This window comes from Nipponia nippon, unplaced genomic scaffold (genome assembly GCF_047370975.1).
Source record: "Nipponia nippon isolate SJK-2023a ecotype South Korea unplaced genomic scaffold, ASM4737097v1 scaffold_3, whole genome shotgun sequence".
NCBI classification, from domain to species: Eukaryota; Metazoa; Chordata; class Aves; order Pelecaniformes; family Threskiornithidae; genus Nipponia; species Nipponia nippon.
In genome coordinates this window covers 87,684,816-87,712,551 of record NW_028262347.1, presented here as the reverse complement: position 1 = coordinate 87,712,551, position 27,736 = coordinate 87,684,816, and the positions used below count along the sequence as shown (strand labels likewise).

Genomic DNA, 27,736 nt, shown 5'->3' with positions numbered 1-27,736 from the left:
TTTTTTACATTCACAATGTTTATATACTCACATTTCATATTGAATGCTGCAGTTGCCTCACAACTGTTTTAAGCTCAAGATGGAGGGTTCTTCTCTGCTACTCTTGGATGCTATTTGATTTTTGTGCCTTTCCATCATTTTTAGGGTTCTTCACTTGAAAAGCAGGTACCTGTGTGGCAGTATGAGTTTAGAACAAGCATGTAATAAAAATTCCTCAGAGAATTCTCACAGCGTCCACATGCTTAGGCAGCTGGGGAGCCACAGGTACAGTCATAGGGTGTTTGTCCCATATAACTTTTTGAGTCTCCTCTTAGACCCGTGTAAACTCTTGGTAACTTGGAGCAAAGTTCCCCAGCCTGATTACAGGCCACGTAGGAAAACTCGCTGCTTTTCATTTGTTTTGAACTGTTGTCTGATGCCCCTCTAGCTCTGATCCTGAGAGGGACAGTGAGCACCAGGCTGGGCTTTCACCCTTTCCATCTTCCTCTGGATTTGCTAGAACTCTGTTGTCCCTCTTCTGAGTCATCTCTGTTTCCTGACTGAAAGGGCTGAGCTTTCTTGCCCTTCCTTTTGAACCCTTTGTAAGTCTATCATATCCTTTTTGAGCTGGGGGAATCAGAATTACCTACAAGAAGTATGCACTGTGGGTTTTATACAGAAGCACATTATTTTTTTTTCCCTGTTCTTTTCTAGTCTTTCTCTAATTATTTCAATTTTTATTTGCCTGTCAAAGAGTCTAGCCAATTTTGTCATAGAACTGATAGTTGCAGCCCCACATTATCATTCCTGCACATTAATATTCAGCCAGAGTCCATAATTTTGTATGTAAAGCCAGGATTTTTTTTCCCCCAGGTACATCACTCTACACTTTATTCCTGTTCATTGTAGCTGTCATTTTGATTGCTCACTCACTGAAACATGGAAGGTCCATCTGTAGATCTTCGCAGGTGGTCCTCATCTTTATTGTCTTAACTACCTTAGTATCATCCACAGAATGTCACCTTCCTATTTGCTCTTTTCCCAGATTAATTATGAATACGTTGAACAGCACAGCTCTGGGCTCGGCTGCCTGCAAGACTCCCCTGGTGGGCTGACTCCTCTGTGAAAACTTTGACCATTTAATCCTACCTTCTGTTTCCTGTCTTTATAACGAATTATTTATCCATGCAAAGACCCTTTCTTTCCTCCAATATTTTTTCAGTTACCATAAATGGAGGCATTGTTGACTTTTGTGGAGGGACTCGGATGGAGAGTTGCTGGAAACTGTCTGGCTCATAAGAACATGGTTCTTATTGGTGTAAGATAAATTTTTATTTAGTGATTCTGTCTTCCTTTAAAATATCCAGTATGCTAGGGATATAATAGCTTTGGGTTTATTGTATTTTGAACTCTAATGTGTCTTGATTTCATCATGTTTTTAGGTTTTATGATTACGCTACAGGGTCTTGTAAAATTATTTTTATTGGTAATATACATTTCCACTTACAGAGGGGTTGTTGACATCTTTCACTGTTAGGTACAGTAGTCTCATATGAAAGAGATTTAATTTTGTTTCTTATCCAAGTCGTCACATTAGATATACGGTGCACATACTTCTTCTATTCATGATATTTAATTTTTTTTATAGCTAAACTGACATTTAGATACAAAGAATAAATTTACTTGGCTATTTCTCAGTATCCTATGAGAGCTACATCAAGAATCACATTTGAAGTACTGACATTTCCAGCAACAATAGCTGTATCGTAAGCCTACTGGATATGTTGACAAAATCAAATTTTGTTAGGAAAATATGTATAAAAATTATTTGTAATAAAAACAGGGAGAGGGAGGGGCATTAGCAAAGTACTGTCAATCCCACCCACTCAGAAGCTATATGAAATCTGGCATTTCTCTGCTGAATTGACTTAGTCATAGTTAATACTGGAGAAATGCCAGAAAATTATTTGAAATCTTTCTTTGAATCTGAAATGTGGAGGCACCAGGCAGAGGATTCCCTGACGACAGTGAGCAGAAAAGCTGTCTGTGCAGCAGACGGAAAAATCATCATTCTTAGCACTGGTATATTTTTAGATTCTCCCGAGCTGGTGAATAGACTCAATATAGAACATATTAATTGCTGGTGCAATCAGAAATATCGAGAAACTCAAGGTTTCCACTCATGATTAAGGGTGATTTCAATGATCTTTATTTTGATTATTGCTTTCAGAAATGTTTTATCAGTAAAATTCAAGTTAAATATCATGTAAACTATCCGTTTCTTTGCACCCAGTTGACTTTGAAGTGTTTGTGATCTGACTAAACACAAGTATTGTCAAAAAATGTATATGATAAACCAGGTACTTGGACTAATAGAAAGGTTTGGTTCTTTAAACAGCTCCCACCTGTGTTGTTGCTCTGAATAAAAAAAGTGTGGAAGTCAAAGAACTGTCAGATTAAAGAGAACAACCTTGTAAAGAGGCGTAACATCCTTAGTTTTCCCTGCTTGGCATCTGCAGTGCCTCTACTCTGTTAACCAGCTGTCACTGACTCAGCTGAGAAATGGGAGATTATGTAGCACCTGTTGTTCCTTGGAATAAGCATAGGAAGATACTTCTTAATCTTTAATATTTTGCTTGCCTGTTAGCGCTGACTGCTAAACTTTGCACAAAATTTCTTGGGGGGGGGGGAGTTTTCCTATGCGAAATTCCAATATTTATTTTGATTCATTGCAACTTGGATGAAAAGTTTCAATATCAAAACGTATTATAGACAACTTTATGTGAGCTCACAGAAGGTTAAGTATTTTGGGGTTTCTTTTGTTTTGAAATGCGATTGATGTATTTTTTCATCATGGCTCCAGGTTAAACTCTTTTCTGAACTAAATTAGAAGCAGAAAACATACTAACAATGTTAAAGTTCAAATTCAAGTAGAAAGTGTGGAGTCCAACTTTTAGATTTCCATAGAAACTTTAGCTGACATAACTTTGGTGTTTTGTGTTATATGTGGAACACGGACTCTGTCAGGCAATACATTTAATAAGGAAACCAGAGAAAATACTAAATATACTTGTGGTGCACTTCGTACTGTTCTTGAAAACATAATTTTTACTTGTCTCGATGTTTTTCAGATGGTCAGGTAGCATAACAAAACAATCATATATATATTTATGCATATAAGCCATCCCATGTCTCTGTGTGTGCTCTTTGGAAACACTGTAATTTATTGCTATTTGTGAAGCAGAAAATCTGTGGGACGTCTAATGTATGGCTCTCAGCAAGCAATTCTGTTGAGTGGCAGGAAGAGAAGCTAGCTGGTTATACCCCTTCTGAAGTGTATGTCGCTTCACAGCGCTTGATTTGAGCTTGTCTGTAGAATGGGTATATGACTCAGCTTACCTCATCAGTATATCAAAGCTTATCCTGTAAGGCATTTCAGTATTCTTCAAAGAAATGTCTGAAATTTTTAAACGTAAACCCAATATTGTACAATAGGCTTAGATTAAAATATGAGCAGATACTCGGATGTAGAATGTGTTGAAAGCCAGTTACACCTGAAAATCTTTTGCCTCTGCCTTGAATAACTTAATAGGCTGACTGGAGTTGGTTATTTTTAAACTGTACCGTACTAGTCTAGGGCAAAACCACTGTCCTTAAGCATTTAAAGACCATGAAGACTGTGGTAAGTTTATGGAATAAATGATAGTGGCATTACCTGCTCTATCTGAAGGACACGTCTGTGATCACTTTAAGCAGACCTGGGGTGTTTAACTTTTTTCCTAATGTCTCCTATCACATACAAAGAAACAGCAATAGGACTACAGATCCTGAAAAAAGTGGGCTGTAGAAAGCTTTCTTAAGGCTTATTAAATACATCAGTTCATGGGATGATTGTGGTCTGATTTAACACCTGCCACAAGGCAATGTAAAAACACAATATGTTTTTAATACTGCTATGGATTATGTATTTCAATACAGCATATTTTTATATATGTCTTGGTGGCACTGGAAGAGATTGACGGTAAGAGGTAGAATTAAGTGACAGCCTACCTATTATGTACATCCCATATTTCAAGCCAAATGGTCAGGCTGATGTTAGAGAGCTTTGTCCGTGTCTTGCCGATAGCACTGTGTTGTTTTCTTTTTCTTTCTAGTTTGCTTTTTTAGTACTGCTGTTTTGTCTGAGGATGTCTTTTGGTTGTGCAATTAAGAAAACAGTAATTTTCAACAGATACCTTCAAAAGCTTACAGTATAGGCCTGGCTTTCAAATCTCTGCCAGGGCCAGAATTTGAGCATTTACCTCACATACATAGTTTCATACTATATGATGTGCTTTGAGGAATTTCAGAATCTTCCTGATGAAAATTTTGCCAGTAATGTTTATTTTTAGAAGTGTGGAAGTTAGGAAGATGATTCCTATGTGTAGCAGGCCTGTGAACAGTCTTCTGCTTCAGGGAGTAGATCATAGCTGTAGTTAACAAAACTTGGCTCTAGACTTGGAGTGAAAATGGAAAAAATAATATAATGGATCTGCCTCGCATCAGCTGCTGCTAGCTGCTGTTTACTGCATTAGCTGCTCCCTTTCTGCAACCCTCAGTTCAACAACAGTCTCCATTTTGGCAATTATTAACTAGAATGTTTGAAAATATACTAGTCCTAGCTAACTATTTTAGCTATATTGACTGAAAATACAGCTATTGTTGGGATTCTTTTTTTTTTTTTTTTTTTAACACAACTCACCATTGCTATAGTTGCACTGACTGGTACTGTAAGTCAAGCATTAATCAAACAGGTATATTCCTTTTTTAGTTCTTTGGGGAGTTAAATGTTTGTGGTGCAGTACTGATGAAGAAGGCTGTATTATGGTGAGGAGAAACTGGAATGTGCAGTTGGTATAAATGAATAATGTTAATTAAGAAGTATGCAGATTTGGCTCACCCCTGAAGAAAAATGGATCATTTCGTATTTTTCTGTTAATGAAGAATTTTACATTAAGATGAAAAAAGACTTGGCATGAAGCAGATGTATCAGTAATGAGATGCAGGCAGCATTCTGGGAGGAAGATTTCTTGCCAGAACATACACCCGAAGAGGAGAACAAATAGGAGACATAAGAATTGAGTCAGAAAACTCTGCTCCTTGAAAAATGTTTCTTTTTGTGTAGCTGCTACTCTTTGTTTGGGTTTGGATACTGTCACCCAGGTTCTCCTTTTGATCGTGTGACTATGTATAATGCTTTGTTCCATCTTCAAACCTGCATTGCCAATGCTAGTATTGCATCAGAGGGAGCCAGGTTGCACTTTCAAGCCTTGGATGAGGTTTGTTCAGGAGCAGAGGCTTCAGACCTTTGTGTTCGAGCACAAACTGAAGACCTATTCAGAGCTCTTGGTGTAAATCTGTTCGGTCTCCACCTTTCATACCTTTCCCAAATCATGCTACCCTAAATGATACTTCCTAGGACTGGGTTGATTCTCAACTGGAAATAGGGCATACTTCTTGGTGTCAGGAGGGGCCCCACTTCTCCTCCTTTACACTTAGTGAAGCCAGCTGCCTGCAAACAGAGAGAGGTGTGAGAGCTTCCCGAGGACTAGAGATGAGTGGGCAAAGTTTGCTGCCCACAGGTCATGAAGTTGCATGGAAACAAGGATCTACCTGGGAGGATGCAGTGACTGGGCAAAGAGTTGTGCATATACTTTATTTACGTTTCTTCCTCCTTCCCTGTTTACTTTGATCTTTCTTTTTTTGAAAAGTTAATTAGCCTAGTTGTTCTCGTGAAGTTCAGCTTTTTTGCGTGTGCTCAAGTATCTTTCAGGCACCTTTGGGAGGCTGACTATAAGGAAATCGTCTGGATGGGTTCATCTTAAAGTTACAGGCTTTGTTTATTTTTCATATTAACATTTATATTTCTGAGCAGGATAGCAATTGTTTATTCTGTTGTCAGTAAATCATTCCATAAAGCTTTGTTTTCCTGATTTGAAAACAACCCTGGTTTTCTCACCAAATGAGGTTCACGCATTGGCATTATGAAACTTTCAGTCCTTTTTACAGTTGGTAATGCCTGAGAAAACAAATCAGTTAAAGGTTACCGAAGTACTGAAGTGTGTAGTTTTGTTATAACTGAATCCAGAAGTGTCACCAGGCTTTAATGAGATGATTTGTCTCTACCAGTATAGGGTTGTTCTTTGTAATTTATATTCATGAACCTTTTACTTAGAAATTGCTCAAATTATAGTACGTCTTCCCATAGGAAACATCCTCATTAAAACAGTTAGCTTCATATTAGAATGATAACTTCTGCTGTTTGGACTGCATTTTTTTTTTTTTGTGTATTTTTTAGCCAGTTGTTAGGAAACATGCTCTTTGAACCTTGGCGATTTGCATCCTTAAATTTTAGTTTTAGTTTGGTTTCAGGCAATTTAGTAGTTTTGTAATGTAAGCACTAGTTAAAAATGATTCTAATTAAAATGTGGAATGTAAATTAATGTATGTAATAAAACATTCTTTACTGTATTTACTGGGGTCCAACTATACCTAAATCCATGTATTTCCCGTTCATTAGCATCACTTAATTGATGTTTTGGGAGCCCCAGTCTGCAAAGTTTAGAGTGCTTAAGTTAAGCACAGGCATGATTTCTGCCCCCCCCTTGAGTGCTGTGATATTGTTAACTTTTTTGTTCTCCCTCTTAGGAAGAATGACCCCACCTTTGATTTTTCTGATACTTCAGATGATTTCAGCAGTCCTTATTAATTAACTGAAGGCCTTTATATCCTGGACATGTATTTGATGGAAATGTGGAAGGATCTGACATTGTAGTTTGCATCTTAGTCACATAGCAATATTTAGTGTTTTTCTTAAGATCACGCCTTCTGGATTTAGTTGATTACATGAGACTCTGCTGAGATCTCTGGGAAGTTGAGCAGATGGATCTGAAAGTTTCTGTAAGACTGAGAAATTACCAGTGTTTCCTCCAAAGAGACAGGAGTTAGATATCCTCACATCCCTTCTGCCCAGGGCATTGGTGGAATCTGTCGTGCTGGCAGTTATAGATTCAGTCTTAAATTTAAGTTTTGCTGGGATTACAAGGTATCCAGATGCTTTTAGGTTTTCTGTCTTTTGTAGACTATTTGTGTATTAGAGAGCCAGGTACTGTGTTAAAGAAATGAGCTAATGAGTTAGTGCTAGTAAAAATGATTAAAATGAGGTAGTAAACGCTTGTCAGATGTGCGGTCAAATAGCTGTTGCCTTTATGTGAACTGAGAAGCAGATTCCCAGCCCTTTTGTAGTTGTGATTGTACTACAATTATGTTGCCCCTTTTATTGTGAAAGGCTGAGCTTCTAGCGTTTTTCTCCTCTTTGCTGATGTGATCCCTTGGCGATTGCTCTTCTGAAAATTTTTGAACCTTTGGACTTTGCAGGCTGCTCTTACTCTTTTCTCTCCTGTCCAAAGTCCCCAAATTTCTTCTGCTAGGGCGAGTATTTAAGGCCTTTCTTGACCACTTTCTTGCTGAACCAAAACCTTTGCCTACAGGTAGAGAAGAGAAGATGGATCAGAAGGGGAAGTCTGGTGGATGAAAACAGGCAAGAAGATATTTTTCTGAACAAATGCCTTAGTGTTGCAGCCTCTCTTTCCTCCCTCATGCACATATACTTCTCTGGAAAACAGAAGAGAAGTATGTCCGCATGTGGATTTAAATAGAGAAAATGCCCAGAATCCAGTGGTCCTGGAAAAAGTAATTAAATTTCTGAATTTTTCAGATGTTTGGTGAATTAAAGGAGACTTTCAGATACTTTGTGTCAGGAAAAATACTGGGAAGGTCTATGTTTCTCCTAATTCTTTCCCTTTTGTTTGTTTTTCTTCTTACAGGCCAATTTAATAAGGCACTTTGGTAGTCCTGCAATTTGAGAATCATAATTGACTTCATCTTGTTTTTCATTTTTTTCAATGGATTTTCCTCTCTAATACTGCTTTTCTCCCCCAGTCCTTGACATATTTCTAAGAGTTCTTACTTGCCTTAAAATCTTTTATTAATGTTAGCACACTTGAGCAGTGGAAGATTGCCAGAGATGGGAAGGAACAGTGGGCTAAATGTCGCTTGTCTGGAGAAAAGGTTCTGTGCAATTTGTGGTGGTGTTTCTTTTTCATTGCACTGATAACCAGAGGAGAATATTGGTGAATATTTTTGATGGAAAGTGAGTCTTGGAGAGTCAGCCTTTTTTGGGGAGAGAATCTTTCTCTTTGAACTGTAAAACATTTGACACAGAGGTGATACATGCCTGTGTATGTACGTGCGTGTTTTGTACAAAGGCTATCATCAAAGAATTTTTTTGAGTTAGGAATTCAAACACTCAGAAGTTCTGGATGTACCATTACTTTTATTCTTCTCACTTTGGTATTGAGCCTAAGGCAGGAGCCTTCTGGAGCAAAGGAACGTGATTCCAGACGGCTTCATGATAAATATGTACATCAGAGCTGAATTAAGATTGCAGCGGTAACTATAAATCTGACGTTTGCAACACCTTGAGTGTGAGACTTCACTGCTTGAATGTTCTTTTACTGTATCTTTTTGTGTGTAATTTTATTTCAGCTTTAGAAAAGTTGTATTACATACTGCTCAATATATTTAGGAAATAGGATTGGTTTTCTTGTGAACTGTTGTTGAACTTCATGATTATTAGAATTTTAAACATATAAGCAGTGGTTGAGGGACATATTGTGTTATTCAAGTGGCTCCAATTTTCTTTGTATCAAACAAATGGGGATTATTCTTCTTCAACACCATCTCCTTAAACAAGCATCTTAACTCATCCCTGTGACAAAGAATTAAAGACCTAATTCCTGAGTACCTACTGCAGGTTTATAGCAGTCTTAGCATATTTGTGGATCTAAAGTAATTTGGAAGCTGAATACTTGTTTCAGGCGTGATTTCCTGCATGGTTAAAGGAGCTCTACTGTTCTACCCTTCTTCCCTACCAGCAAAACTCATTATAGGTTGTGTTCCTAAGGTTTTAAGCCATAGCATCGCACAGTCCTCTTTCTCAGCCCATTTAGACCGGGGCTTTTTATTATTTATCTATGAAAAATGTTGCAAATCAGTTTTTTTTTTGTTTAGTGGGTTGGTTGGTTGGTTTGTTTGTTTGTTTTTTAATTAAGAAAAAGCAATTGAAAGAAAACCTCATTGGTCCAGTTCGTCCTTTACTTCTGCATTTGTTTGTACAGCAGCTCTCTGCTGCTCAGCTTGAGGCTTCTATGCCCACTGCAGCTCCCCAGGCTTGCAAACCCCATTATTGTAGTGTCCTGGAAAGAGGCTGCTGCTTACTGTCTGAGCTGTGCCTCAGGTGGTAGTGTCCTGATACGGAAAGAAATAGTGCTCAGGTGATGGTGTTTTGTAAAAGAAATGGCAAGTTTTGATAACTATTGGTTCAGCATGCTTGGTACGTGTTCTTTGCTTGCAGACCAGATAATGTGTAGATGTGATTAGTCGCACTTGACAGGCTGGGTATGTGTTAATTCATCCTCGACTTTGCTGTAATCACTTCTGGTGGTTTTGAAGTGCAGCTAAAACTTGCCTGTTTATGGCTGCTAAGGCTGCAGATGTGCACCACTGTGCCATTTGCCTGTGGTATGTGGGTAAAGCACTGTGGCTCAGTAGAAATCATCAGCTCTGCATTAACTGCATGTTAAAAATGTATTAAAGTATGTTTCGTTTAGTTTTTCCTGGGTGAAACTATTACTATCTCAAGATACATATTTTTCAGATATTTCTAAGAATTTTTAACTCATAATTTTCATATGTTTATTACTGGTTTCATTAAAAAAAGAATAACATTTAAACAGAACAAGTCTTGCACTTTCTGTTTTCTTTAGTATTTATGAAATGTCTCCACAAAATTATCTTTATCTAAAGTGCACTTTTGTTATGATGAGAATATAAAAGAAATGTGCCCGTTGTGGTTTCTGTATTCTGATCTATGCTGTTGGACATCTGTTCAATATCAGTGGGGTCTACTGAAGAAACACAGGGTTTTAAGCTGTAATTAATGAAAAAGAGTAACAGTTTTGGTGGTTGAGTTTTGGGGGGGGGGGTTTGTTCCCTCCCCATCTGAAAAACAATGCACTGAGCAGAACTCTTTTCCTGGAAGAATTGCAAGGATTTTCATAACAGCTGACTGCCAGTCTAAAAAATCTAGAAAGAGAAGAGATTTGGTTGGAGGAGAATGGGGGGAAAAGTCCTTTATTTGATCTTTAGAGTAACGATCGTTTCACAAGGCGCTTCCCTTGGAATCATTCAGGCTAACAAGTTCTTGCTGAGCATCTGCTCAGTATCCAGCTTACCCTGTACAATTGCTTATCAGATACTAGATCTTGCTTTTTCTTGTGAATTTTCTTCCCTTTTCTGAATGTTTCCATGCTTTTGAAACAGATTTTCAGTAATGAAGTGCATTCATGGATTGTCTTACTTCTTCGGACTGCTCTGCTTGATCATTCCAGCTTTTGATCTTTTATTCTCACTCTGGCAGCATGATGGGGATCTGTGAAGCTGACCACCCTGTACTTTGTCCATGTGGCCTGGCTTATTCTGACTTTCTCTTTCACAGAGCTGATGCACGGGCTTCTTACTGGCTTCAGCGCTTACAAGTAACACGCTGAATACTGTGGAGAGGGAGTAAAAGAAGTGAGCTGCTCTGTGGATAATGCATCGGGTTCTCCTGGACTTACATAGAGTAAGGCCCAGCTAGCAAGCCACAAGCAAAGAAGTCGTGGAAGAAGATTGCTCAGGGAAGCAGAAGGGATATAGTACATTCAGCTGGAGTTTTTATTGGAAGCCATATCCGTCCAGGACTGAAAGGTGAGATTTCCTGTGGGCTTTTTATTTAATTTTTGGGTTATCTGTTAGATTCAGGAAAGACACTTTTTTTTTAAAATTAGTGATTTGTCTTTAATACTGTCTTTATGACAGTTACCATAATGTCTTTATGAAAGTTATCTGACAAAGCACGCATGTTAATTTGCTTTAGTTTGGTCATTTTACTTAGAATTTGGTTTTAGGGCAGTTCTGGTGATCAAACAAAAATTTCCAAGGAGGTGCTCTTGCCTGACAGCTTAGTGAAGAGAAGTGGAGAGGTGCAGAGACTGAATAAAATGCTTCAACACTGGAGGCAGACTGGAATGACAGAAAGGAACATAACAAGATCCTTGGTAGGAGGCTGAAATCAGGCAAATACAGAATAGAAACAGAGAGTAAGTATGAAGTATTGGAAAAATAGCTTGAAGATGAGATCAATTATCCTATTACTTGGTGTTTTTAAAATTGAAATTGTGTGGAATTCAACAAATACCACCATGGGGCTAGCTAAGACATTCTTAATTATGGTTTGCAGGGGATGTCCAAACAGATGAAGGCAGCATTCCCTTCTAGCCTTTTTTTATCTGTTTGAAGCTGATAGAAAGCATTGTTTATATGGTTTAAATTGTGGTGTATAAAATTACAGCTGGCAATTAGAGGTGAGGAGGAAGGACCTGGTAAGGATATACTCAGATAGAGAAACCATTAGGAAGACAGTGTGAATTGTCTTGCGTACGTTAGAAACAGTGTTCCTCTTGTTACGTTGTAAATGGGAAGTATCTGGTGGTGGGAGGCAGTGTGTTGAAGGGGAGAGGGAAAAGGGCAGAGAAGCATGCCAGGTAGAAATAAGGTGTTAGGAATGGCACCATTCTGAAATGTTGACCTAATTTTGCATTTCACTGGTAAAATAACCTTTTTCTGGAACCACTGACAAAAGGTAGGTGTTGCATGTTAAGTAATTTTCTAAGTGTGATGTTTAAGTATTTGCTCACTGGGTGGTTGCCTGAAAGGCTGCTAATGCTGCTCTGGGGAATGCGTATTATTAAACGTTATAAAAGATTCACGGTTTGTGTTCTTGATAATCTCAGTAGTACAACCTGCGCTTTATTTGTGGTATCATCTAAAACTGGATGTAATTAATTCCAGTGCATAAGATTACTGTATTCATATCTATTTCCCTTGTCAGTCAACGTGATTAATTAACTTTCATGCTATTGATTCTCTGTGGATTATCTGAGTATATACAAATGACCAAATGACAACACAAAGTGGTGGTTTTTTTTGTTTTTTTTTTTTAAATGATAAGTAATCTTTCAACACACTCTCTCTTAGTTGGTATTCCTTCTGCCAAGGTTTGTCTCATGAACGTGTTAGGTCTAGCTTATAGACAAAAAAATACCATGGATATTTTTATGATTGTACTTGTGCTTTTAGTTACAAAGGGTAGTCAAACAATGTGTAAGTAGTAAACTCTGATTTGTGGCAGGAGTAGAGCAGCAACACCTTCTCAGCATTGAGAACTAATGAGAGCTTGTATATGAAATTTAACAAGTTGATTCTGTTGCCTGCTAGGTTAATGTGCTAGGTACTATGTAGGCAGTAAATTTCTTTATTTAGGGAACAGGGTTAGAATCGACCTAGTTAAAAGTTTTAGGCTACTCTTTGGTCACTGTTTTAGCAGCATGTCTTAACATTCATTTGCAAAGTCAAGTGATGACACAGGAAACAGAAAATTCAAACTCAACAGGCTGATCATTAATATGTTACATTTAATTTTGTAAAGACTAGCTAGGATTAAAACTATATCAAGGCTATATTTGTTGGGCAAAATTACAAACCTTAAAGAATTCTGACAAGTTATTGAGGTTTTCCTATTTAGCATTAAATTGTTTTTTTCTCTTATAAGTTTAAATTTAAAGCGGAACATTCAGAAATAGGAAAGCTTAAAAATACTTATTCTGTTAAGCAGTAAGTATCAACCTAACCTAAAATATGAATCATCCCAACCAATTCAAGAAATTGTTCTGTATTCTTTTACAAAGAGAAGGCCATTCTCATGAGCTTTTGTTCTACATGTTTGCTTCTTAAAGTAGAATCAAATTTCCCAATTGTTCCACAGGATTGGATTGGACACTACTCTTAAGTTTAAAATAAGTTAAAAAAGAAATCTAACTTTTATGAGAAGTATTTTTCTCACCAGTTGCTCACTTCGTTACTGAATGGATAGTGCTCTTCTGTCTCTATTTGTAGATAATAAATAGCACATCTATTCAGACAATCAAAACCAGGGTGTCAAGGGAAATGCTCCGGTCTTCACAAATGTGCTTTGGGAGCTGGGACTCAACTTTCCAGAATTTGCATTTGTAAGCAGCATGACTTCGACCATTTTGTTGAGAGAGAAGATCTTGGTCCATAGCTGCCATCTGAGAGCAGAGAGAGAAGATTCCAGAAATACTGTCTTACCAGCTGTATCTTTCTGCATAAATTACAGATTTTTATCAGTTCCTTTGTCATTACTATGTGGATGGCCTAAGGGTGGCAATCCCCTCTTTGTTTTGTATGATTTTTTTTTTTTTAAATAAAAAACGTGTTTTTGAGTCTCTTGCTGTTAGCATTTGAGGTTACCTTCTCCTCCTTGATCCAGCTTAAAAACAACACAAAACACAACAACCAACAAACCCCCCCTGGTTTGTCACCCCAACTTCCTAACCGGTTTTGCAAGAGAATTTCTGTGAATTTTCAGTCATTTCAGCTAGTTGTATTTTCGGTCTGCTTCGAGCTGAATACTTCTGTATTTAAAGATTACCCTGTTTTCATCCATTGCTTAAGAAGAGAGTAATAAACCCCAAACCCTATGTATGTGTTGAATCTGCTTTTATATTTAATTTCTGGAGTTTTTGAGAGACACACGTCTGGAGTCTAGGACACTTGCTGCCTTTCATTTCTATGAAAATGTGAAGTGGTAGAAGAGCTCTCTGCAGCATTGAAGTGATTTGGCCTGCAGGTGCACTGCTGGGGGTTGTGCTGTGTTGGGTACAGCCTCTTGGGTCGTTATTTTCTGATCAGGCTGCAGCACTGCAAGCAAGATGCAGTGAAGTCCACCTGTGTGTGTTGCAGAATGCTGAGGGTGCTCAGGACTTGCTCAGGTCCGTCTTCAAGAGCCAGTTCACAAGTGTTAATGCTGCTGCTTTGGGGGGTGAAAAGGTAAAGGTTATCTGTTGTTGGATTATGTTCGTTAGGGAAAGGCAAAGAGGTTTGTAGATATTATATATATTTCTGAAGATTGGAGGAATATAACTGGAAGACGGTTTAACAACAAACCTCAAGAAGCCAAATCTAAGATGAATTTTGAGTGAAGGTCTTTAACTATTTTCCTTATGTTTCTTTTTTGGTTATGATTAATACCTATATTTAACTTTTCCTCAATGTAAGATGCTTCCTAAATAAGAGGATTTAAGATGTCATGGCATGTCTATATCTGTATGAAGTCTGTCTGAAATTTTTTCTCCTGGGCATTCCTTGCAGAATGAATGGTGACTCTGTGAACTTTGTTGAGTTTTTAGGCTTTTTTGTGACGATGTTTTTAGTGCCAGAGCTTCTAGGTTACACCACAGGTGTTCCAAAACATCTTTCGGGTAGACTTATTGTTGGTACTGCTCTTATTAGCACACCCATGCAAGTAAAAATGATACTTCAGAAACTGGGCGTTGTAGCAAACTCCTAGAGTAATTATTTTCCCAAGTGTTTTGTGGTGTATCCTTACACAGTTTATACCAAACAAAAAAAAGGTGAAGAGCAATTACATTCGTCCCTAAAATGAAGCATTATTATAATAAATACACTTCTTATAGATCTGCTGTTGATGCTGTTTTTCAGTCACGTAAATAGAACGGTTTTCTTGTGCCATGCTCAACCATACTCTTTTCGAATGCTGGGTGGACTGTTGTCTTGCATTACTGTTACCTGTGGTTAGCACTTCAGTCACTTGTAGTAGGAGTTATATGAAACAAAATAATTTTGTCTGTCACATGGAATCCCTGTTCCTTAAGTTCACATTTATATTGCTGTTCAACAACAGTTTCAAATTATAATTTTTTGTGGGTGCATTAACCTCCCATTTGGTTGGTGGAAAACCTTTGTGCCCACTCTAGTGCATTACTGTCCTATCGTTTCTAGTGTGAATTAGCTAATATAAGTTGCAATTGTAGTGATGGCAGAAATAAAGAAACTCTTATTTAATGCAGCGTATTTGATGACCCATGGTTGCTGTTTGATTGATTTTTATACCACTATTGTGTTCATGGGTACTGCGAGAGGGCTCTCACTTGCTCTCCCTCATCTTCTCTCACTCTCTTCCTGACTACAATTGAAAACTACGGGGGCAAAAATTTCCTGTTACTTCATGTATACGTAGCAACGTGTTTAGTGTGGAACAGACCCCACCTGCATGCTCAGAGTTCTGGTTTTGTCCTCATGTAACACTTCCGTAAGATTTGTGTCCCAGGGAGTACCTCTCTCCGCAGTTGAACTGGATTCTGGTTCAGCTGTGGAATAGTCCTCATTGTAAAGTGGATACTTTTATGGTTATTGTGCATAAAATTACTTGCATTATATTTCATTCTTTCCCAGATGTTTTTTTAATCTCAGGTCTACTTTACCAAATGTAGTAAATTCATTCCAAAACTCGCAGTCACTGTTTTCTTTCATTCTCAAAATAAAAGTCATCACTTATACCGGAGGGCAGAAGTATCAGCAAAATTAGACTCTTCCTACTTAGCATAGAATGATCTCATAGCTGGAGATGGCTGTTCAACTTATGCCTTCAACTAATTTCAACTTCTAATTAAAAAAAGAAAAGAATAATAAAAAAAAAATCCAGCCTTTGGATATGGAAGCACCTTATTACTTCTTTCATCCCTGATTTCATTCAAAAAGTATTTAAAGGGAAAAATCTGTTCTGAATATTGGCCCTGTTACAGGCTTGAGGAATGCTGTTTCATCTTCAGTTGGTTATAAAAACCTGTATTGGAGAAAACATCCTAAGTAGTGGATGATAATCTATTAGTACTGTATTTACTGGCATATAGATTGTGCACCTCTGTCTGTCTGTCTTTGTCTGTCTGTCTGTCTGTCTTTCCTCCCCCTGCCCCAAGCTGGCAATCACTTTAGATGTACATACAGATTTCCTGGAAACTTCTTATTTCTTGGTAATGGCACCTATGCTGACGTCCGGCAGCTTGATTTGAATCAATAAATGTAATGAGTAGTAAGATTAATTCTCCCAGCACTCCAAAATCTTTTGGCAGTTGCATTGAACTTTCAAATCTCATATAAATTTCTTGAGCAAATTTATTTAGTGGACTCCATTTATGGCTCTCTTGGACAATGTAAGAATGTAATAAAAACATGCTTCAGAAAAAAAAAAAAAAAAAGAGGTGATGAAGGAGCAGGTGACCAGTACCACCCAACCCAAAGTCATAGGATCAGCAAAATGCTGTCAGCTGTACGTTGTTTCTAGCGTTCTTCATTTAGAAAGAGAACATTTAGTGAACTCGCTGTAGGGGATGGGAATATTTTTTTGGTCATTTTTCTTTTGCCTATGCAGAATAAGCTGTTTTTTCTTTAAGGAAACTTGCTGTATCAGGCAGAAAAAGAATCAGGTATAACCAGATAAAGTGGCATTACAAAAACTGATAGAGATTTCATCTTTCAGATATCTCAAGGATTGTTTTTTCCAGACAGCTGAAAATTATCAACTGTTACCAGTCTGAAATGGTCAGATTTTGACTGACTCTTAACTCAGTCTTTCCATTTTTAGTTTAAGTCCACAGGTTGTTCTTGAGTTTTACAGGAGAGAAAAGTAGGTCTTTCTGAGTTGAAAAAAATACGCACGTGTGGATGAGTTGGTTTGACAATATGCTGCTTTGCATATGTAAAATAATCAGTAGCAGGAGGGAATATTCAAAATCCTGCTTTTATTTAAGCAACTGTGGTGTTTAAATCATGGATTTAGCATGTCATACTGCATGAAAGAGATCAGATACCAATAGCTCTGAAGTTTTACAGTCTCCTGTATGATATCTAAATTAGCAAGAACAATTGTTGCTTCTGTTACCTTGTAATAATACTCTTGCTTTAGGAGGGAATATTATTTACCCACTTTTGCCAATGGAAGAGTTGTTGTATTTAGCATAAGAAAACTATTGTGGAAAGATACTGGCTGTGTATTAACTGAAGGTAATTATGCTCACTGTGACCTGGCCTATCATGAAGAAATTTCCCATTTTTTCCTTTGAATGCCACTGTTTATTATGCAGGACATAAAAGCTGAAATTCAGACCTGAAGCCATCTCAAGGGTTTAGGTAATTAAGAAGTCAGTTTGTGATGGAACAGGCAGTGACATAAGCCAACACTACGTAGGTGGTTATTACCACTATGCAATAAACTGCTTAGTCCAAGTATATTTTTCTACCTTGAAGATAATCTGAGATTTGATGTTAATTAGCTGCCATGTTGTGTTGGTGCAATCACATGCACATACTCTTTCTGTTTACATACACATATGTACACCTATATGTATATTTGTTTTCATTTGTGCTGCATATTTGCATAGAGTAGAAATATCTAGAGATTTTGATTGTTTATGTATGGTTCAACTAATTCTAGAAATACGCATCTCTCAGGTTGAAAATCATTGAAATTTTAAGCCTTCCTTCAAGCCTGGCATTCAGGCCATAGTAGTTTTCAGATCACTGCAAGGAATTTATTATAGCGTAAGATCTCTAAAGGGGTATTGTGTGCATTTCTTCCCTGCAGATACTGTGGTATACTGTAATCAGAAAGATAACATATAAAAATATGAATAGAATAATCCTGATGCTTATTGTTGTTTGATTGTCTGATGGTTTCTTTGTTGAAGGAGAAGGCAACCTAATGGCATTTGATTTATTTATTTAGTTATTTTGCCTGAAAACATATGCTGGATGTCTGTACGTTATGAGCATGTACAAGTCTCTCTGAAGTTGCCCAAACCACTTGGGGATAAGGTTTCTTCTTGGTACCTTATAGACCTTGAAAGGCTGCTAGATGTAGGTTAATGTCTGTCTTTGACACCACGGGTTGTCCTTTGTGGCATTGTTTTCTAATTCAATCAGTAGGTTTTCACTATTAATAAATAATTTAAAAAAAAAAATATCACTTGACAACAACCTGCCCTTAGCCTATGGAGTGTCAAATTTTTTAATCTGTGAAATTAATTATACCTGTAAGCTTTCAGCTGTATGTGGTGTCTCTTAGATGTAATCGAAGCATTCTGTGAGGATATCTGCTAGCAAACTTCTTGAGAAAACGATAACCACCTCTTCCTCTCTGATTTAAGATAGAAAGAGGACTTTTTTTTGTTTTTACAAAAATCTTTCCACAGGAGACTGCCAGAGACTTAAAGGCACTAATTTTTTTGCTGTTGTAGAGCATAATGGTACAGCTTTTCTAGATGCCATAATGACATGCATATCTAATGTATTTGTCCCGATTCAAGCCGCTAACTTTGTGTGGATCCCTTTGTTTAAAATGGCTTATTGGGCAACAAACAATGGGGATTTTTGAGAAAGATTCTGTATCAAGGGCTTTTGGCCAAATTCCTCAGCAGTGTGCTTTAAAGAAGTTAGGCAGCTGGGACTTCAGCAGAGAAATCCTTATGTGGATGAATAATTGATTAGAAAGTAGGAAACAGAGATTACAAGTCTAAGATCAGTCCTCATGAAGGAAGGAGTTCACTACTGGAGGACCATCAGGATCGCTGATGTTCATTATATTCATGAATGACCTGGAAAATAGGCTTACTGGGAAGATGAGAAAATTTAGTGGTGCTAGTAAGTTGTTTAGGGGGTACTAATAGATGAGAGCTGACAAGGAAGATCTGCAGAAGACCCTGCGAGAGTGATTGCTTACACTGAATTTCATTTGGCATTTTAATGGTAATTGGCAAAAGATGCATGTGGGGAATAATAATTCTAACTTCATCTCTGAGCTGATCGTTACCATTTGGGAGCAAGAGTTTGAACTCGCAAGAGATAATTCCATTAAAATGTCCAGTCAGTATTTATTAATCAATAAATTAAAAAGGTGTTGTAAAGAGGGTAGATAGGAATCAGTTGTTCGCTACTGCTTTGAGTGTGAGAACTACGTGACCTCAGATGAAGCTCGCAGCAGCCAGGGCTCAGTGCAAACAGGAGAGGTGGTTTTTCACCTCACTGGTGTTTGAGCTGTGGGACACACTTCCAGGAGATATTGTGGGTGCTGGAAGCTTGTGTAGGCTAGAGGGAAGAGCAGTTGTGTTTTAGAGGAGCAATCCATTGCAAGTTACAGAGCAACTGAACTGAATATGGCTTGATAACTGCCTACTCTGGAAATGGTTGGACATGGAGAAAGATTCAAGGATGTGTATGTTTTCACTTTTCTTACTCTGCTCCCTTGGCTTGTTCTTTTGGCATGATCAGAGGCAAAGAACTGGCCTAGCCCTCCAGACTGGTCCATTATGGCCTTTTTAACTTTTGACATCGTGCTAAGTGTTGCCATAGGGTCTGTCTGAGTGGCAGCAGGGCTAAGATTCCCTAATGACCATTACCAATCTCGGCAGCAAATGCATTTTTATTACTTAAGTTCCCCAAAAGAAATGAGAGCACTATTGGGACGGATGTGCATGTAGAATTTTTCTGCGTGAGTGAAAGCTTAAATAGGATGAGCTAACGGGAGGATTCAAGGTCTGTGGATGAAGACGCAAGAAAATTGTCTTTTCTGCCTATTTGGCTGCAGTTTATAGGAAGGGTTTTGACTGGTGTGGAGTCTGTCTCCATGAGTATTCACTATAGCCATATGTCTGAGCAGGAGTGCTTGCTGTCTTTCTGGTGTTTATCCCAAATGTCAGGCTGGTGTTTGCAGTTTGACGTATACCTGAAGGTAATCTGAAGCTTACATAGGTAGATGGATTCTCTTGAACAACAGGGAAGTCGCTCTCATTTAGAAAATGTCATTCATCTCATTTATGCTTGTAGAATCAGGATTATGCTCTGTCGTTTGACATAGCAAAAAAACCCCAGGATTGCTTATCCCTTAAAGGTTAACCCTCTTTACTGCTGGATGAATTAATCTTTTTGATAGCTTTATACTTTATACTGTATAATCTTTCAGACATGACATAAGAACCTTGTAGATTGGTGAAACAGTAAATCCTTCATTGGTGTTAGTATCGGGTGTTCTCAAATCGTGTTTTGGTATGGTTGGAAGCTTCTGCACGCTCTGCCTGGCTCTATGGCTGTGGACTGAGCATGCTGCTCTTTGAGGGCCAGACATCTTGATAGGGGAATCTCCAGCTACAACTACTCCCCATAAACTCAGAGCTAGGTTGCATGGCAAAGTTTCTGGAGAAATTGTATTCCTTATGGCAGGTGTTTGATACAGTGTTGCCTTCTGTGTTGTTTTGTGGGTTTGTTTTTTTGTTTGTTTGTTTGGTTGGTTGGTTGGTTTTTTTTGTAGATAGGTTGATGAATCTTGTCTTTCTAGCCCTTTGCTTATAGAAACTTCCTTAATATAGAATACAGAGTTTTCCAGTGGAAAATGGAGAAGGAGGTACTTTGCAGCAAATGGATTTGATTTGCTCTGAATTAGGTTATTTTTCAACTCATTCCACAAATATTGAATTCTCCACTGTTGCCGGAGCTGTGAATCTGGTTTGTTTTCTCGGGCCTTATATCAAAGACTGCATTTCCCTTCAAGCTTCTGAGTGCATGGTGCATGTTGGCAGCTGAATTCTGGCTGCAGGGCAGGAGAGCTGTTGAGCGGTGTGGGCTGGCCGTAAGAATGGCTGTGAACCAGGGTGCCACGTCCCTGGGAGGGACGGGTGCCAGCTGTGCTGCAGAGGCAGACATAGTAGAGGTACGTTAGAAAGGTTTGTGCTTTTTCTCAAACGTCAACTTCTCTGATGCTTGTGGGTCTAATATCTGTTCTTCAGAAAATTGTGACTTTTGAACTAGCTGTTATATTTAGAAAGAAACGGAGAAATTTCAGACTTTGTTTAGTTAAAGTGCAAGTTTTCCCTTCCAGGTCTGACTGGTAGAAAGTCTCCTGGTAAATGTTTCAGGGCAATTCTGGATGAAACATCTGTCCCATGACATATTCTTGGACCAGTTTAGCATTTTCACACCCAAACCACACCCGTATCGCCAGTTCTGTTTCCTTGAGGAAATAAAAAAAAAAAATTATATTCAACATAATTTTATAAATAAGACAGTGTTTTATTTTTTTATACCTCAGACCTGTCTTGGTGTATCAGAAAGATGGTTAAATGGCAGCTTAGAGGAAGTTCCTTAAGCAGGAAGATTTTTTTTTTTCCCCATGTATTTCAATGTGAGCATAATGTCAACATAAGAAATAGCCATTATGTGCAGTATCGGTGTAAATCCTGTTGCTGTCCTTACCGCTGTCTCGGCATATTGCCAAGAATAGGTACGTTTCCTGCAGGAAGTACTTAACGCGAGATGGTATTAAATCCCTAAGAAATGTACATCAAAGTGGAGTCTGAATGTTGCGCTTAGGTGAGTTGGTATCAAGTTGGAATACTAAAAATGATGTTTTATTCAGAAGTACTTGTATCAGACATTGTGTTACTACTTTCTGAAAACAAAGTACCTATTAAAAAATTCTGAATAACAACACTTCTGTACATGGTTCTGTTTCAGTGTAGCAATACTCTCATTCACAAGCAATGTTGAAATGGCTGCTGTTTTGAAAAGCCTTTCAGGCTTTTTCTAAAAATTCCTTGTCTGACTGGATAAGGCTTGTATGTCTAACAGCTCTTCATTTATATACAGAAAGTTTGTGTTCCCAGATGTTATACAAACCTCTGACTTTGAGAACATCAGCCTAAATCTTTGTTGCTTCACTTCAGGGAGAAAAGGAGGGCAAAAGAGCAGCCTATGGCACATAGCCTTCATTTTCTGATAAACGGTTTGTACCCAGACATAGCCTAAGTTATAGGCTGGCTGGGTAGAGCCTGTAATACCAGGCTGTTTAACACCACCCCTACCCCCCAGTCAGACACTTCAGAAGAGTGCACCTTTAGAAGTCAGACAATACAGTCACTCACACTTGGCACTGGTGAGGCCGCACCTCGAATACTGTGTTCAGTTTTCTCGCTATGAGAAGGACATTGAGGTGCATCCAAAGAAGGGCGACGAAGCTGGTGAAGGGTCTAGAGCACAAGTCTTATGAGAAGTGGCTGAGGGAGCTGGCGTTGTTTAGTCTGGAGGAGAGGAGGCTGAGGGGAGACCTTATTGCTCTCCACAACTACCTGAAAGGAGGTTGTAGCGAGGTGGGGGTTGGTCTCTTCTCCCAAGTAACAAGCGATAGAACGAGAGGAAATGGCCTCAAGTTGCGCCAGGGCAGGTTTAGGTTGGGTATTGGGAAAACTTCTTCACCGAAAGAGTAGTCAGGCACTGGAACAGGCTGCCCAGGGAAGTGGCTGAGTCCCCGTCCCTGGAGGTACTGAAAAGACATGTAGACGTGGTGCTTAGGGAGATGGTTTAGTGGTGGACTTGGCAGTGATAGGTTAACGGTTGGACTTGATGATCTTAAGGGTCTGTTCCAACGTTAACGATTCTATGATTCTATGACACTTCAAGAATCTTGACTTGGTTTTGGGGTTTTTTGATTTCTGTCTTGAATTGCACATTACTTGTAAACTTTTAGGACTTAACCAGGCTGAGAGCATAGAGGCCAGAGTCCCTAATCAAGATGAGAAATGTGCTGGCTTACCCGCAGAGTAAGAGACAGTTGCCACCTTCTTGAGAGCCTTGGAGTTGGGAGCAGTCTGGGAGTCATATATGTGTGCCTGCCTGTAGGGCGAGGTTTGGAGAAGAGAGGCAGTGTATAAAGGGATGAGGCAGGCTAATAAAGCAGTCCAAAACTGCATGTATTTTAAGCACATAAGATCAAGTGATTGGCTGATTCCCTGCAGGCCAGTGTAATTTTCAATTCGTGCCCTTTGATAACTTCTACTCAATTGTTGGAGACAAGCTGGATGAGGGTGTGAGAGTCTGACAAGTGGGTAGAAGTTATCAATTCAACGTCTTAGCAGGTTATCACAAAAAGTTCTTAAATTATCCATGCGTAATTGATCAGAATTGCAGTGCTGATCTTGTTATTTCTCAGTCCGTACCTCCTAAACGTAGCATGTGCTTGAACTAAGATTAGACTAATGCATTTGGTTCCCATCTCAGCCAGAAACTTAATTTTATAATAAACAGTTTTCTCAGTCTGCCCTGTGTCTTGGTCTCCTGCAAAATGGGAAGAACAGTTCTTTACTTCATGGGATTGCTATAAATGTAGAACTTATAAAAATTTGTGATACATTCTGCTCTTCTAATGATAGAATTGAAGAAGAAAAGTGTTATTTAATCAATATGTTATTCTGGTGGTGCAAGAGAGAAGAGACGATGTATTCCTTATTTCGTGCATCTTGAGCTTGCAATCCAGTTTGTGAAGAGCCTTTAGTGGCCGCATATATGTGTGCGTGTGTACTTTATATCTAATACTTTGTATTAGATGTGACTTACGCCTTGTCTATCTTTGTCACATTTTGCTTTCTACAGTTGTTTTCTACAAGAAAAGCTTGGCATGTGATGATCCAGCAGGCAGTGTAGTTCAGTTCTAATGTTGTTGGCAAGCAAGGAAGACAAAAAGCCCTTTCTATTACCTGTGCCGTCAATGCAGGAAAATAGACAATTGTGCCAATGTCAACAATTCTCAGTATCGTACAAAAAGCTGAAGTAGAATACAGTTATGAGTAATATATAAACAGGTAAGAACAGCCTCTCAGAAATCTTCTGTGGATTGTTGCCTTTGTATTTACACTGGAATCATTGCTTTATTGTGCTATCTGTATGGTCCTATATAGCTTTAAAGTGAAAAGGTGGAAAGATTCATGTAAAGAAGGCACTTCCCTATGTAGCGTTTGCATTGTAGCTTGCAGTTCAAAAGAGATTTTGCAGTAACTTACCGTCTCTGTTTCTTTGTTTTTCCTTCTGTCTAGAACCTGTGGTCAAGAGAAGTATGTGGATTGTCACATACTCATAAAGCTTTGTGGAGAGTGTTCCTGTAATGAGAATGTTCAGTGCTTTGCTCCTGCTAGGCTCGGCTCCATGAGGCGATAGGTGCAAAGTTTGCATTTTATTGGAATACATGACCTTTCATGTACACAACTGAATTACCATGAAAGCAAATAATGAAAACAGGAACATGAAGGATTACATCTATTTTTAGAGGAGTATATTGTGGTAAAAATAGGGAAAATAAGAATAGGAAAAGGAAAATCTGTAAAAATACTACTTATTTGTGTTGTTGAGACTAATCAATAACTGCTATGCACAGGAGAATCTGCATACGTTTAGCATGCTTTTGTATCTTCTAGAGGCAACTTCAGAGACTTTGAATTTTCATTTCCTACATTGGAACAAAAACAAAAAAAAGAATATTTTTCATGAGGAAAAAAAGAGTAGAGGTCAGAGAGAACACAAATGTGTGCACCAGCCATGCCCTGTAGCACTAAGGCTTACAGCACTTTCGGCAGGTAAGATAAAACCAGCATCACGGCTCAAATAAGGCAGGGCAATAAGTTTGAGCAGTGTCATGCCATTATTGAAGGTGATGCTGTGGCTCTAATATCCTGGTCAGAAAGGTTTCCTTTCTTAAAATTGTAGTGTAACACGCTGTACAACATACAATGGTGAAAGCAAACATATCACTATTAGAAAGACAAACGTTAGATGGTCCCTGCCAAATATATTTCATGTATGGTTTTAGGAAGTCTGGGCCAAATCATATGCTACTTCCATTGGGGTTATCTGTAAGTGTAATCCAGTCTTCAGTTCTTTTCTTGATGATTTCTTGTTGGCTTTAGAGTCAATTTCTTTTTACTCGTGGCTTAGTTAATACTTCACTTGCTTCTGGTGCAGATGTGCTGATTGCCAAGGTCATGATTTTTATCGGAAGTCCAGAGGTAATGGGAATTTCATAGCAATTTCAATCACTTTTTTTTCCCCTGAAGTGATTTTTTGGATTTCTTTATTGCTGTCATCAAGACAACGTATATTCTGGCATCCACTTTAGACCAAGTAAATGACATCTTTATAATCATCAAAGGTAGTAATGGGCACATTAATTTTTCAGTGAACAGTCAGAAGAGATGAAGTGACAGTATGCAACTGTGCCAGATTTCTTCTGGTATCCAACCATTTGCTTTTGCTTTCCTTTAGGCTTACTGGGACTTTTTGGTACAAAGGGAGTGCTTGCTTAATTGAAGTCATTGAAATGCTTGATTTATAAAATAGTAAACCAGAGTTTGTACATTACTAAGAAGTCAGATTCAGTTTCTCCAACTAGCATTGAATCACAAAAAAATGACTTAAAGTATACTAGACTGTAATCTCACAACTGTATGTTCTTACCCAGTCTGACTAGTAGAGCAAAATGTTTCAAACGCTGTCGATGACAGGCAGCCACAGAACAGTAAGTCATAAGTGTGTTTGGAAAGAGAGATTTAATTGTTGGGGCAAATAAGTTATATGGCTGTTACTAGAAGAAATGCTTCTAAAGCAATACAGTTATGTTGACATGGAACTGATGATACCTTATGCACGCACAATCCAGACTTGCGATATGGTGGTATTTCCAAACATGCTTATATGTTATCTAGTATATATGGCAATCATTATGTTGCATTGAGAATTGGCTTTGCCCTTTCTCCCAAGAGAAACTTACTGCCAAAGTCAGATTTTTCTAGTGATGCTGTGATTGCTTCTTTCTGTCTTTCTGACGGTCTTTGTCTTTCTGTCAATTCATGTGTACATAAACTATCAGCAGCGGACAACGTTGCCTTTATTTAAGGTCACAATTGCTTTATATTTGTAGCCTTCAAATTCTTGGCTATTTTTGTGGCTAGCCTTTAGAATATTTTTTTAAATTATTTACCGTATTTGTTTGTTTAGAAAGTTTCAATACAAAGGTAAAAACGAAAAAGGCATTTTCTCTTTCCATTTAAGAAATGTTACTTGCATGAGCAACATTTCAGTGCTTTAAAGACTGCGATGACTTAAGTTTTAAAGTTTGAAATTTAATATACAAGCATTTTTTGAGGATGGGTGCATGGATATACACACTTAGACCATTAGTTTTGATTTAACTGAGTCATAACTAGCTTAAAGACACAAACTCTTCACAATACAATAAGAACATTACTGTAAAAAAAAAAAAGTGTTGTGTATGTATGCATTTTCAGATACTTTATTTTGGGGTATTGCTCTCAGTAGTAACTGGTGTGAGTGAGAAAAAGTTAGGAGCAGATATGGATTTTCAAGGAGGGAAAGAAAGCATGGACTCTGTAAATAACAGATGTAGCTTAAACACCAGGGGTTATAATGTATTGGAAACATGATATGTTATCATACTTTAAGGATTATGTTACATTGTGAGGTACATGGTGTTTGTTCCTAAATAATACTTCATAATATTCAGTTCACTTCTTGGCAGGCCATCTCTCAAGGGATATGCCTGCTATTATTTATTCCTAATAGCTTGTCTTCTGTAATGTAGCTATTATTGTAAGGACAAAGCATTAATTGAGCAGCTGTGTAATATCTGATGTCATGCTGGGTTTTTTGTTTTCTCCAAACTGTGACCTCTTGCACAATAGATGGAGCGCCTTTGTACCTTAATTTTATTGTTCATGACTGTTCTCTGAGCCATCTACACTATTTTCCCGCTAATATTTTTAGAATCGTAGAATCTAGAATATCTCAAGTTGGGAGAGACCCATAAGGATCATTGAGTCCAACTCCCTGCTCCTTGCAGCACTACCTAAAACTAAATCATATGACTGAGAGCGTCACCCAAATGCTCCTTGAACTCTGACAGGCTTGGTGCCGTGACCACTTCCCCGGGGAGCCTGTTCCAGTGACCGACCATCCTCTTAATGAAGAACCTCTTCCTAATGTCCAATGTGAACTTCCTCTGATGCAGCTTCGTTCCATTTCCTTGTGTCATATTGCTGGTGAGCAGAGAGAGGAAGGAGATCAGCATCTCCCCCTCCGCTGCCCCCCTTGAGGAAGGTATAGACTATGATGAGATCACCCCTCAGCCTTGTCTTCTCCAAGGTGAGCAAGCCAAGTGACCTCAGCTGCTCCTGGTAAGTCTTGTGCTCAAGACCTTTCACCATCTTGGTTGCCCTTCTCTGGACACACTCTGTTTGATGTCCTTCTTATTGAGGCACCTAAAACTGCGCACACAACTTGAGGTGGGGCCGCACCAGTGCCATGTAGAGTGGGACAATCACCTCCCTTAACCAGCTAGCTGTGGTGTGCTATTCTTGATTTCCACCAATGAGGAAAGTAACTCTTGATCTTTCTAAGTTGTGTCGATTGCCCAGCACTTGTGTTCCTATCAAATTTGCTTGCAGTTGGCAATGCTTGTTCCTTTAAGCTGGTGATTCTTGGCCTATAATGGCTGTCATTTAGTTTGCTCATCGCCCTCACTTACTTTGTTAGTCATCATGCTGCCTCCCAGAAGTATTATTCACTGAAAATAAATGACTGATGGAGTTTTGTAATTTGGTGAGACGAGGCTATTATTACTGGATGTACAGGGCAAATGATATTTCTCTCATAAATTTCTGATGTTTCAGTTCATAATGTTTTTTGGCTTTAATTGAAGGAAGATACAGAAATTAATTTATGATTCCTCTTTCAGACAGGAAGAAGAAAACCTGCAGTTTCTTGAGGTCACCCAGCCTATTCCTTTATAGGGAATTGACAATCGAAGCTTCTTTTTTGTGTAGGCCTTCAGTGGCTCTACAGCATAGGT

At 38.4% G+C, this 27,736-nt stretch overlaps 1 protein-coding gene across 4 annotated transcripts in view; it reads left to right on the top strand.

Annotated features, from left to right (window-relative positions):
• Positions 1-27,736, top strand: part of PCDH15 (protocadherin related 15) — an 853,821-nt gene that overhangs the window by 120,149 nt on the left and 705,936 nt on the right. For all 4 annotated transcript variants that reach the window (XM_087765707.1, XM_087765706.1, XM_087765705.1 and 1 more), the window contains exon 2: positions 10,577-10,827. The gene's annotated coding sequence lies outside the window, so the exon portion shown is untranslated. The remainder of the gene's footprint in view (positions 1-10,576; positions 10,828-27,736) is intronic.